General features: G+C 46.8%; 1 long non-coding RNA gene across 2 annotated transcripts; it reads right to left on the bottom strand.

The window, feature by feature from the left end:
- Nucleotides 1-10,174: 10,174 nt before the first annotated feature.
- On the bottom strand, nt 10,175-13,613 carry LOC132342314 (uncharacterized). Of its 2 annotated transcripts, XR_009490636.1 has the most exons (3): nt 13,214-13,613; nt 11,421-12,087; nt 10,175-10,652 (listed from the first exon to the last, which is right to left on the bottom strand). It is a non-coding gene; the product is annotated as an uncharacterized lncRNA (long non-coding RNA). The 2 variants fall into 2 exon arrangements; XR_009490635.1 differs by having other exon boundaries at nt 10,175-12,087.
- Between the last annotated feature and the right edge of the window lie 121 nt (nt 13,614-13,734).

Below are 13,734 nucleotides of genomic sequence, written 5' to 3'. Positions count from 1 at the left end.
GCTGCCAACAGGATGATAAACGCTGTAGTTTATATAGAATGAGTGTTATTTGATAAGCTTAAACAGATTTAAGTCATGCCTTCAATTTATTTTTTTCCACCATATGCATCGAACACTGCTTCCAAGGTAATAACCATGGCTAATAAGCGAGCACACTGACCCTTGACACAGGTCATTTCCTTTACTCCCCTAGATAATCCTTTGAGGTGGTACTGTTGTTATTCCCATTCTACAGCTAAAGACACTAAGGTGGAGAGAGAAAACAGCCTCCCTTCAGTCACACAGCTAACCGGAGGAAACAGCCAGCTCCCAGCCTCCCAAAGCCACCTATGGAAACACTGCTGTGTTCTCCTCTCTGGTTAATTCCCATTCCTGGTGGCAGGGTCTTTTGGTCCTTCATCAACAGAAGAGAAGGAGGGGGACTAAACCAATCTGCAAAGCACCGAGCTTTCCCATTCTAACCACCAGGCCATGAGATGCTTCTGTTTCTCAGGGACCCTCACCCATTCACTGGGGAGCAAGAGGGCAGGTCTGTTATTAACAACAAGCTGTTCTGAGTTTCTTCACAATTCTCTATAAACAATGAGGGAAAAGCAATTTTCCAGCATAAACAATTGGGGAAGCAGAAGAGGAAACATTGGGGAAGATCCCACCAAGGAGCATCCTTACTAGTGAGAGAATTCCGGGACAGATATTCTCGACGCTAGAGTAACACTGCAGGAGTCAAGAGAAGGGAGCCCGGATGTCTGAAGGAAGAAGTGAATAGACTCTGAAGGTGCTGGTTGTAGGGAGATGGTATATCTAATATTTTTCTTTGGCACCCTGTATCCTCTAGCGTGAAGGGAGGAAATGAGGCAATGGGCTAGTATGAAAAATAGATAGGCTGGTGAAGCTGTTACATTTACTTCTAAATGAGGACTATGAGGTCCTCCCGACCATTTATTAGGGCCATTAGGCGTGACAAGAAGGCAAGGCAGTCCACTTTTTGATGAGCATGCTAGGGCTTAGATGATCTGATAGACTCCAACCTGAAACGGACTGAAAACACCATCTCGTCCAATCTCACCATTTTACAAGAGACGAAATGGAGCTGAGAGGTGGAACAATGTTCCCAAAGTCATGTGGTCAGTTACAGCCAAAACTTGGGGCCAGAGTTCTTTTGGGGGCCATCACAAGAAATGTCATCAGAGCCATTCAATCCTTCCTGGAAATTTTGTGAAATTACCTTCAAAGTCTCTCTTTCGGTTTCTTTAGCTGTAAGGGGAATAGCAATGGTACCCACCTCATGGGAATTTGTAGCAGTAATCTTCTGAGTCTTTGGTTGTAGCATAACTTGCCCATAAGAGGGAAGATTTGACTTTTTCAAAAGTTCAAGAAGGTGAAGTTGGAGAAGAAAATTTGAGGTCAGAAGAACGTTTGAGGGACTGGAGAGCAGCGAGGCTGAGATTCTTCTTTGGATCCAGATCCACCAATGATAGCCATACAGTTATAATAAGGAAGTCATCTTTCCTAACGTGGTAAGTTAAAAGCATGTAATATATATTTGGAGATACGTTATCTATCTTATCTGTGTGTATGTACATATATGTACATGCATATATATCCATTCTGACATATAAGCTTAAAATTGAATCTGTTATTTGATAGTCATGCTTCCTATATGCACAATCCATGAACGCGTTCCTTTGGGGGTTAGCAGTGGTGACGATCTTACAGAGAAGCAGCAGGCCATACTGTCTCGGCTGTAAAATCAGACCCCATGGGTCTCAAAGCCAGATCTGTAAATAGTGATGTAAAATGTGGCATATTTCTTGACTCAAGTCTCGGTTTCCTCCTCTGTATATTGAGGCTGTCTAAGATCTCTCTAACCTTAAAGAAGGTAAAGAGTTTGGCCATGATCACACAGTTTGTAAAGGACAGAGCTGGGACAGAAACCTTAATTTATTGGATTTCCCAAACTGCCTCGGTCCTGGACTCTGCTCTGCCTGCTCCCCACGCTTAGGGAAGCAGAGGGTGAATCCCCATGAGGAAACTGGCCAGAGAGATTGGAGGGGAGGTCTGTACTCTTCCCAGTCTTTTCAAAGCTGTCTCTTACACCCTGCATGAAAGAAGCTGGTAGGTTAAGATCAAACATGACTCTAGCGATGTATTGGGTTGGCCAAAAAGTTTGAGTTTGGGTTTTTCTATACGAATGTGTGGAAAAACCCGAATGAACTTTCTGGCCAACCCAATATATGTTAGACAAGTTTAAAAAGAAAAAAAGCCTCTCCCACTCCCTCACCAGTGTCTAAAATTAAAATGCCAAAAATACTACCAGGAAAAGAAGTTTGGTGAAAAAGCAGGAAAGACTATAAATTGACTGCAGAGTGTACTGCAGGACATGGATTTCTCTGGTTTATTGAAGCCCCATTCGTTCTGTGGGCGCTCCTTTCAAGGAGAATCATTCAAATAAACAAGCACTGATATTTGACTATGTGGAACTTCTCATCAAAGACTTTACATCCTATCTTTGATAGGACAGTCATGTTTCCCAAAAAGAGAAAGAGAATGTCCCTTCTTTTGAGTTTCCTGCCTATTGAGTGCCTTTAGTAACAAAGAAAAAAAGTAATTGTTAATGATGGCAATTTTTCTCTCCCCTAACATTTCTTTGGAACATTCTGGAATGTTTACTTATTGATTTTTTTTTAGTTAAGCAGATTGGAGAGAACATGGTGAAATTATAACCATGATTTCAAGACCTGAATTCAATGCCAGCTTTGCCAAACGCCTCCTGTGTCACCTTACGCAAGGCACTCTCTTTGTGCTTCAAAATTTTCCTCTATAAGAACAGAGATATTTATGGGAAATGTCTGTGAGCATTTAAAAGTGCTGCCCAGTTCTCTGAGAAGAACCCTAAGACCTGTCCTTAATTTACTGTCTGCCTTTGAGCAAGTTACTGCCCCCTCCTTGGGGCATCAGTTTCCTTGCGGATAACATGAAAACCACCAACTCGAGCTATGGAATCCTATAATACTCTATGAACTCTCTCAGATACAGAGAAATCAGGTGCCAGCACCTTCTGATGGAGAGAAGGAATGATGAGGGTGTCTTTAAGGGAAGACGTCTCTCCTAATCATAACTTTGATTCCCAGCATGAAGGGACCCAGGTGCTGGGGAGCCGTCCACCTGTACACAGATGCAGGCAAAGCACAGGAGGGCAAGCTGGGCTTAGGCTTGTGCAGGAAATGCTTCTGTCAGTGATGGCTGCCTGTGGTTCTAGAAAGGGAAGGAAATATCAGTGGTGAAGCCATACGCCAGGTCATAGAGGAAGGAGGGGGGCAGGGCAGCTCTAGTTAAGAGAGTGTGCATCTGTGACCCAAATAAGGTGTGCTTGGTACAGAGAGGGGGATGGAGAACTAGATGGAAATACAGATACACCACTTTGAATCAGCTCTAGAAACACATTTTTTTTCTTCCCTTGTTCCCAACTCAGGGATCGAACCCGTGTCTCTTACGTGTCCTGCACTGGCCGCTGGGTTCCTTACCACTAGCGCCACCTGGGAAGCCCCTTGTTCAGAAATCATGCCCCAAACCTTATACTGACTCAAAGCAGATGCCATAACTAAAGGCTGCTAGTTGCCACCTCAGGGCCTTTGCACTTAAGGTTTCCCTTCCATCAGCCACCAGCCCCATCCCAGCACCCCCCCCCCCCCCCCCCCCCCCCCCCCGCCGGCGGACCTTCCTTCCACCACCCAACACACTTGTTGCCAAGTTCGGAACTCAACAACTGCCTTATCTGGAGCTGCTTCCTGCCCCCAGGCCCTCTGCCCTGCTTTTATTGTTTTTGTAGCACTTGTTACTACCGGAAATTGTTTCCTGTGTTTATAGGACTGCGTGTTTATTTCCTGGCTTCCCTCCCAGAGCCTCCCTGGTGCTCCCTCCTACCTAATGTAAGCTCTGTGAGGGCAGAGGGCTGGACTCTCCTGCAGATTGTTGTGTGCAGAGCTCGACTAAGCGGCTAAACCACCACCGCATCCAGCGCACCAGGACAATGCTACACATAGTAGGCTTCTCATAAATATTTGTTCAAAAAGTGAAAGAACAAAGCAAGAAATGTGGGGCTTTTTTTTTTTTCCTCTCCCCAGGAAGACTTTTTTTTTTTTTTTTTTTAACAAAAAGGCAGCATGTTCTTGAGACCAAGAGACTCGGGCCCAAATCGTTACCAGCCAGGGAAGTAAGAGGACTCTGTCCTTCCACGGGCTCTGAGCTAACAAGGCTGATGAGGCTATTTATTTTTACTTACACTGTTTGCAAAAGAAACCTCCTCACGCGTCATGATGTGCCCGTTCTCTGAGGCTGTGCCAGCCAAGGAGAAGGCAGCTTGAGTGACAATGCCTGCGATGTGGACAGCAGTGTCCTCAGAACTTTCACATCATTTAACCGGTTCTTCCTCTCTTTTTTTTTGGCTGCAATGCCTGTGCACACAGGCAAGCATCGCAGGGCATGTGAGATCTTAGTTCCCCAACCAGGGACAGAACCCTACTCCCTGCAGTGGAAGTGTGGATTCTTAACCACCAGACCTCCAGGGAAGTCTCTTTTGACTGTTTTGTAAAAACACCCAAGCTCATGAGGCTCATCCTTCTGAGGAAGATCAAGTCTAGAGTCAGGACTTGAACCCAGGTCTCCCTGCACCAGGTGCTCTGGCCTCTGCATTTCAGCATTGATAAATGAACTTCTGGCTCCGCATGCCCACCCTAGGACAGATCAAGAATGCCTAGCCACAGATGGGGCTGGTAGTAATAGGCTCCTCAGAAGGGCCAGGACTGGGGGGCAGGTAAGGCATGGAAAACAGGGACAGAACGGAAGGAGGCATCACTCTCCAGGCCCTTGCATGATTCTGAGAAATGCCTGGTTAAATTTTGGATCCCAGGCACCAGGCTTGCCTCACCTCATCCTGGTCCTGCTCATCGGAGTTTTTGTCTGTCCTTTTCTCTCATGTCATACGATCCTTCTTTGTCTAGAAATATCATCAAAATGACTAGATGGCTCTTGGGAAGGACTTGGCTCTCATTGCCAGCTAGCTTCTAGCCACCTCTGGGCCACCTTCCCTCCAAATGGCCATTGGAATTATTTATCTAAAGGACTGATCTGTCATTGCCCCGCTGCAAACACTTGAGTGCCTCTTCCCATGTCTACACTGTTGTAAGACCTAAACGACCTGGCATGGCCTTTAAGATTTTGACACATTGGCACCTTTCTGCCTCCAGAACATTATCATGCTTCCACAACTTTAGATAGGCTCTGCCTTCTGCCCAGGGGACCCCCTCCCTGTCTGTCTGGGTCAGAATCATTTGCCTTCCAAAGTCCAACTCCAAAGTCACTACAACATTCAGAAAGGCTCAAGACACAGAGCAAACCTGATGTGAAGCCAGCTCGCCAGGGATGGACAGAGGAGTACCTAATCAACGAGGTTAGTGACAGGCAGAGGGTTGAGACTCAACAAGCCAGGAAGTCAGGGCCTCTGAGGTCTCCTTCCCACATTCTCTGCACAGACGGGGTCGTGCCAGGAAGGTTACTCCCAGCACTCAGCCTAGCCAGTGCTGACTTCATAGACAGGCTCGGTGTGACTCTAGTCTTTGAACTAACTATATTTTTCTTTGATAATGTGGATCCTAGTTATTGGCAATGAAAAGAAAGTAGGCTCTCAGGTACCCTGGAAACTCCTCATTCAGTTCAGTTCAGTTCAGTCGCTCAGTCGTGTCCAACTCTTTGCGACCCCATGGACTGCAGCTCGCCAGGCCTCCCTGTCCATCACCAACTCCCAGAGTTTACTCAAACTCATGTCTGTTGAGTTGGTTATGCCATCCAACCATCTCATTCTCTGTCGTCCCCTTCTCCTCTCGCCTTCAATCTTTCCCAGCATCAGGGTCTTTTCAAATGAGTCAACTCTTCGCATCAGGTGGCCAAAGTACTGGAGTTTCCGCTTCGGCATCAGTCCTTCCAATGTACATGCAGCACTGATCTCATTTAGGATGGACTGGTTGGATCTCCTTGCAGTCCAAGGGACTCTCAAGTGTCTTCTCCAACACCACTGTTCAAAAGCATCAATTATTTGGCACTCAGCTTTCTTTATAGTCCAACTCTCACATCCATACATGACCACTGGAAAAACCATCGCCTTGACTAGATGGACTTTTGTTGGCAAAGTAATGTCTCTGTTTTTTAATATGCTGTCTAGGTTGGTCATAACTTTTCTTCCAAGGAGTAAGCGTCTTTTCATTTCATGGCTGCAGTCACCATCTGCAGTGATTTTGGAGCCCCCCAAAATAAAGTCTACCACTGTTTCCACTGTTTTCTCCATCTATTTGCCATTAAGTGATGGGGCCAGATGCCATGATCTTAGTTTTCTGAATGTTGAGCTTTAAGCCAACTTTTTCACACTCCTCATTCACTCAGAGCCTATTTTTAGACTTTGCCCTTTGGCATCAGCTTCCCAAGCTGTCAGGGTCAAGAATGTTTAACAGGTTTGTAGCTTTAACACACGGGCACTGCAGAGCCCAGCTTCTGCCTGGCTCCCCTCACCTCCACTTTCTAAGTTTTCATCTATTTGTTTTCCTTCCTCCTCCATGTCTAACTCTTCTGTCTGTTTTGCATGATCTTGAGAATCAATCCAAAGTCAGACTGACATTTTGGCCCAATCTCCCCAAGGAGTTCAGATCTGAGAACTTTTTCTCCTGGAAAGAAAATTAATGTATGTGTTAGTTTGGGAGAGGCCCAGAGAAGAAAAGATATCCATGCAGGCTGGATAATAATAATGGCAGTAATAATAAATAATAATGATACCTATATTTGCTGAGCACTAACTACATAGTAACTGGGTTGAGTGATTTTTTTATGCTTTTTCTCATTCAACCTCCTAGGTGTGACTGCTGTGTACCCATTTTAAAGATGGTTCGTGGGACTTCCTTGGTGGTCCAGTGGTTAAGAATCTGCCTTGAAATGTAGCGGACATGGGTTCGACCACTGGTTGGGGAAATAAGGTCCCACAGACGCAGGCCAACTAAACCCGCGCACCACAACTTAAGAGCCTGCATGCCACAGTGAAAGATCTTGCATGACGCAAGGCAGATTCTGTGTACCGCAACTAAGAGCTGATGCAGCCAACTACATAAATATAAAAAGGATGGTTCCTATTGCACTCATTTCTAAATGAGAAAGTCGAGCCTCAGTTACATAAAGTTAAGGTGTTAGTCGCTTAGTTATGTCTAATTCTTTGTGACCTCATGGACTGTAGCCCGCCAGGCTCCTATGTCCGTGAGATTTCCCAGGTAAGAATACTGGAGTGAGTAGCCATTCCCTTCTCCAGGGGATCTTCCTGAACCAGGAATCAAACCTGAATCTGCTCAGGTTCTGCTGCATTGCATGCAGATTCTTTACCATCTGCATCACCAGGGAAGCTCACATACAGTTAACCCAGGGTCAAATAGTAAGGATGTCTAGACTGACCCCAAAGACTTTAGGTCTTTACTAACTGGGAGACACTGAACACATCACTTCAGCTCTTTGCATCTCAGTTAAATTGCATCTGTGACAAAGAAATAAGAGGGTTGGTCCTCCTTACCTTACAAGCCAGTTAGGATAGTTGAATGGGATAAGCAATGGGAGGTGCTGTGTAAGGGTTAGTAATTATCTTTATGAAATCTGAGACCCCCCTGAGATCCGGGATCGAACAAAATTACTGGGAATTGTTTTTCACATATGAAGATTATTTTTTCTGTTTCTTACTGTGATTGGAAACTGTGTCTTCTATTTTGAGAGATGATCATCCTTTACCATCCAGGCTCTTTGGACAGACTGTGGGACTTCATGCTTTTCAAAAGATGGTCTTATTTGAGCCTAATGACTGTTGGGGAGTTAGGCAGGACAAATATATATCCCCCTTCTGCAGGTAGGAAAACGGAAATCAGAGTGGCTTTCAGGAGATGGTCAGAGCAGGAGCTCCTGCCACCTACTCTGGTCATCTCTGAGTTCCTTCCTTTTCTATTCCAGGATCCTGGGCAGGTGACAGAACTGACAGATGAGTAGGGCCCTGCAGGTGGGGGGAGGTTTTGGCAGTGGGGACGGAGGGCAGCCCCTGGGTTTTCCTCCTTTAGGACATCAGAATGTGTACAGGCCCCTCATCAGCATGATTTGTATAAAACTCTACCTGATGCGAGCTGTGGTTAAATAGTGTTTTTTAACCCTTAAAGTTTGACATTCTCCTTTTGTGTTTGGGAGTCAGTGCAGGTTTCGGGGTGTCACGCAGTTGCTGAGTTTTGTGGCCCTGGGCACTTAGCCTGGAAACCTCTGCACAAACAGCTCGGGCAGAGTAACCAGAGGAGCTACTTCTCCCCACCCCTGCCCTTTTTTTTTTTTTTTGAAGTATATCTTTGACCAGACACATCAGAGTTTAGATCTCTGCCACTTACTAGCTGTGTCCTGGGCAAGTTATTTTAACTGTCAGTGTCATCTGTAAAGTGGAAAGATGTCATGTGAGTTTCACTGTAATGTCTAGTAAGGTGCCTAGTCCAGTGCAGTCAGTGCCCAATACTGCGGCTGTTTTTACTATAGTTTCTTTCTTTCTCCCTAACCTACTTGGACTCATGGAGATGGCTCCCTGCAAAGTGACCCTTCTGACAGTGTCCTTGTGAGAAGACAGAGTGGACTAGATAACTCATCCTAATTAAGCCTCTTGAGCGATCATGAATAGGGTCTTGGTGGAGGTCCAGGCAGTGACCAGGTGGGAACCAGGTTGGTCTAGTCCCTCAGGCCCCTTTATCCTCTGACTGCTCTAAATTCTTTCATTCCATTAGGGACCAGGTTAAGATGCAGAACATAAGAATACAAGTTCCTAAGTGTACAAGGGTCCCAAGTGTAGTTTTCCAGGACCCCTTAATGGTTACCCCGTGCTGGGATGGAGGCCCGGCATGTCTGTCCCTCCCCAGCTGCTGGGGTTGATAAATGAATCCAAGGAAAGGGGAAGGATACAATAGGAGGACTAAAGAAAGAAACTGTGCTGGTGAAAGTGAACAGACCAGGTGGAAGAGAAACTGGAAGCTGAGGTTCTCTTTGCTAATGAGGATGGCACGCCACAGTTCTCCCTGCTGGCTGAATGGAAGGCTGAAATCCCTGTTGTTCAATAGCTCAGTCGTCTCCAACTTTTTGTGAATCCATGAACCGCAGCACGCCAGGCTTTCCTGTCCTTTACTGTCTCCCGGAGTTCACTCAAACTCATGTCCACTGAGTCAATGATGCCAACCAACCATCTCATCCTCTGTCGCCCACTTCTCCTGCCCTCAATCTTTCCCAGCATCAGGGTCTTTTCCAATGAGTTGGCTCTTAGCATCAGGTAGCCAAAGTATTGGAGCTTCAGCTTCCACATCAGTCTTTCCAATGAATATTCAGTGTTGATTTCTTTTAGGATTGACTGGTGTGATCTCCTTGAAGTCCAAGGGACTCTAAAGGGCCTTCTCCAGCACCACAGTTTGAAAGCATCTATTCTTTGGCGTTCAGCCTTCTTTATGGTCCAACTCTCACATCCATACATGACTACTGGAAAAACCATAGCTGTGACTATACAGACCCTGTCGACAAAGTGATGTCTCTGCTTTTTAATATGCTGTCTAGGTTTGTCACAACTTTTCTTCCAAGCTAGCAAGTGTCTTTTAATTTCATGGCTGCAGTCACTGTCCATAGTGATTTTGGAACCCAATAAAATAAAGTCTGTCACTGTTTCCATTGTTTCCCCATCTATTTGCCATGAAGTGATGGGACTAGATGCCACCATCTTAGTTTTTTGAATATTCAAGTCAACTGTGGGATCATAAAACCCATTCTGGATCAGCCTGAAGTCAAGGTTGGGTAAAGAGCCCAGCCAGGAACTGGGGGGATGGGAGAGGGAAGAGCTCACTGGCCTGACAATTTCAGAATCACCTGAGGCTTTCGCCAAAAATGCGTGTCCCTGAACTCTACTCTAAAACATACCCAGTCATTGTTTCTTAGGAGCGTGAGACTTAGAAACTTGTATACTTAAAACTTCCCACAAATGTTTCAGGGTCTTTAGAGTTGAACAGAAAAAAGATCTTGAACATTTTCCCTGTGGATTGATTTTTAAATGCCATGCAAGTTAGACTGAAGACAAGACTGGCAACAAGCATTATAATCCGACAAATGTTTACTGTACACCTGCTCTGTGCCAGGAACGCATTCTGCCCTCAAGTGGACTTCGTAAAGAGTTATTACCACAGGACTTGCGGTAGGAGCCCAGGAGCAGGCGTGAGCAGTGTGCGCCGGGTGTCCAGGAGCCGGAACAGGAAGGAGGAACTGGAAGCAGAGCAAGGGGATCTCTGAATTTTTCATTTCTGAGACGGAATATTGTCAACAGAAGGCGGTAATACCGTAGCTTTCTCTTCTCTTAGGAGGACATGTGTCCACCCTTGACATTATCCTTGGACATGACAAAAGAAATTGAACCACAGGTTTACGGCCGGTTGTTCATCTGAAATTCGGGTTCTGTGCGGTTCTGCATGCCACATCTTAAGCCAAAGTAAAGGGACTTTCGGCTTTGCTCTTCTCCAGCAAAAGCAACAGTGAGTCAAAATAAACAACCTCTGGAATCCAAACGCTGACTCCTCCTACCAAAAAAGCAAAATAGTTTCTCTTAATTGATAGAGGCTCTCTCGGTGTGCCGTGCACGCCCACCTGCACCAGAGCTCGCTGGCGACCAAGTGGAGAGGCGCTTGCTCCGGGATTGAGAGCTTTTAATCGGAACAGTTTTTAAAAAATCTTGTAAGTGAAGTTGACCTTCCCTGGCTCACAGGCCTTGATCCTGCCAGCAGGCCGCCTCCGCTCCCTCGCGGTGTCCGCTCTCAGCCGGGGACCCGACCTCCATTAGCTGCAGGCCGCGGGGGCGAGAAGGCTGGACGGCACCCCCCTCCCACCCCCTGCGCCCCGAGAGCCCAGAGCCGGGCGGGGTTTGGCCGGCCCCCCGCGGCCGCTTCCTCCAAACCCTGCTGACCTCTAGTGGTCACATGGTGGAACTGACAGGACGCTGGGCCAGAGTGGGCAGCTGGGGTTTTGTTTTCAACCTAGGCCTTCTCATCCTTACTTTGCGCGGTAGACTTGGAACCTTTGAAAATATCCCGTGGGGGTCCCTGTGCGTGAGCGTGTGGCCACATGCAGTGAGAGATCTGGGTGGGACTCAGACCCTAGGAAAAGACTCAAGAAGCGAAGGGTCATGTCAATTTGTCCTTAAGAGTCAGTGAAGACGGTTTACAGCCTTTCCTGTAGTCACATAGTTCACACCCTTTGCTTTTGGGAGGTTCTTCCTATGGTCTCACCTTGTCCCCTCTTAAGAAGAAAAAAGTCTCGAATGAAAAAAAAAAAAAACAATTCCAGTTTACCCATCAGTTCTGGTAGCAGCTACAGCGTAGGGAGTCGGCCTGAGGCTGCAGAGCTCATGGCTGCCTGGATGGGCTGGGTGGTTTTCTCCAGGCTCCAAACTCCATCAGGCCGTCGGTGAAATGGGGTAGAAGGGAGAAGAGCCAGCTCCAGCAAAATTAATTTCCAGCAGCTGCATGGGATTAAAATTACTCACTTCTCGCTGGTCTCTGTCTAATGTTCCTGAAAACGATCTCCTGATCCTCCACTTCTACTCTTTTCTCTTCCTCATGGTCTCAGCTTTTGGTACATTACTCCAGGTCTTCTGTCCTCCATCCCTGTAGGTGTGACTGGAAGACACAGCCCCCGGGAGACCCATCCCTTCCTGGACTTGCCCAGGGAGCTGTGCTGGGGTGACCTCAGGGGTGCAGCGTGACCCTCAGGAGTTGGACAGGCTGTGGGGGTGGCTCAGCCCTCACGGAGTTCCCAGGAAGTGGAACCTTGCGTGTCCCGTGCCTGTCCTTCCAGGGAGCTGAGGAAAGGCAAACCCTTCCTTAGAACAAGCACCAGACAGGGTGGAGGGTATGCGCTCACATACTGTGCTCGCGTTTGCCAGCTCGTCTCCCTCCGAGCCTTAGTCGTGTCTTCTGTAAAATGGAGAAGAGACTGTTCTCCAGGTTGTTGTGAAGACTAAATGAGATAATACGTAGACAAAAATATGTTTATGACATGTAGATATAAAATGGATAGAACCATTAGATGATCCTACATAATGTTAATGATTATAGTAATAGCTGTATAAATACATAATAAATAGTGTTTCTTGAAGGCACATTACAGGATCGTGTTCCAAGCTTTTTGCATGTATCATTTAACCATCACAGCGATGTGCTGAGGCAAATCCTTTTATTATCTCCATTTACAAATGAGAAAAATGAGGTTAGAAGGTATTGGGAGATGTGCCCAAAGGCACACAGTAAGTGGCGGACCTGGAACGTGAAATGTGAGCCCTGGAAATCTGACGACTTTTCCTGGGAGAATGTATCACTGGGTTGTGCCCAGACTGAGGTATAATGCTTGCTTGTCTCTGCGTGTGAGAGTGTGTGCACACCCCTACACATGCACACCCACACATATGCAAACACAACATGCATGCACACAATGTAATATATGCACACATGTACATAAACACACAACACATTCATGTGCACACATGTGCATCATGTATACGCACATGCACACATACACACATGCCTTTGCACGTTGCCACTGCATAACCAGAGACCCTGCACCTTTCCTCCTAGAAGGAGTTTCCCTCAGGGGGCCCCCTCTTGGAGAAGTAAAGGGGAAACCACTGGAGCTAGAAGGAGAAAACTAGCAGGAAAGGAAGCCACATGCCTTTGGACAGAGGGAGAGATTATCCAGGAACCAACTGAGCCACCCACACCTCAGATTGTGAAACCAACTCATGGGAACAGAACCAGGCTTCCTGTGATGCTAACCTTGCCCAGATGAGCCTGCTTCTTTCCAGGGCCTCTGGGGCCCAGCTCTTTGAGGGACAGCGCTCATGGCGTTGCCATGCTGCAGTGAGCTCATCCCAGAGTGAGCTTCATCCACTCATTCCAACAGGGGGCCTGATCCTTTCTGTGCTTTGCATGTAATTGACACTTAATGGAATTTGTTCAGTTTCAAGTTCTCCTCTGCTGCACTCTGGTCCCTTCCTCACTGGTCTGCAGCATGGAGCTGGGGGTGGGGATTGAGACTAGGGACTTGCTTGCACCCTTTTCTAGCTGTACAACTGTGGCCATGTCGTTACCTTCTCTGGTCAGCTCTAAGGTCCCATCCGGCCTGACATTCTCAGTCTAATAAGATTCTAATCAGGTGTCCATCAGCCGTGGTCCACTGTGGTTGGTAGCGGGTAACATGAGCAGGGTGTTCAGGGAGGTCACTGCGTTTGTGAGCCTCAGAGGACATTGTGTCATCACAGCGGAGGAAATGGTGTGTGAATGGGAGCAAATGCCATCCTGGCAATGCCCCTGTCCACGAGGCTTGATCTCAGGGTCAGAATCAGGGTTTGGGGATAATGCAGTGTGACCGTGGAGTTATTTTCTTTCCAATACCTCAAAGGAGTAAAAGGAAATATGAGAACAAAGAATGAAGATAGATAACCCAAGAGAATGGTTCGGAATCACAGCTGCCTCTGCATAGCACTTGGGTGCCAGCCACTGTCCTGACCTTTCGAGAAACCAACTCATTGAGTTTTTTGGAGCAACACTGTGGGGGTGGGTACTAATATAACCCCTATTGTACAGATGAAGGCATTGAGCCCCTAAAGGT

Source organism: Bos taurus, chromosome 15 (assembly GCF_002263795.3).
Source record: "Bos taurus isolate L1 Dominette 01449 registration number 42190680 breed Hereford chromosome 15, ARS-UCD2.0, whole genome shotgun sequence".
NCBI lineage: Eukaryota > Metazoa > Chordata > Mammalia > Artiodactyla > Bovidae > Bos > Bos taurus.
The sequence above is the reverse complement of the archived record's forward strand: the minus strand, read 5'-3'. Positions and strand labels throughout refer to the sequence as shown.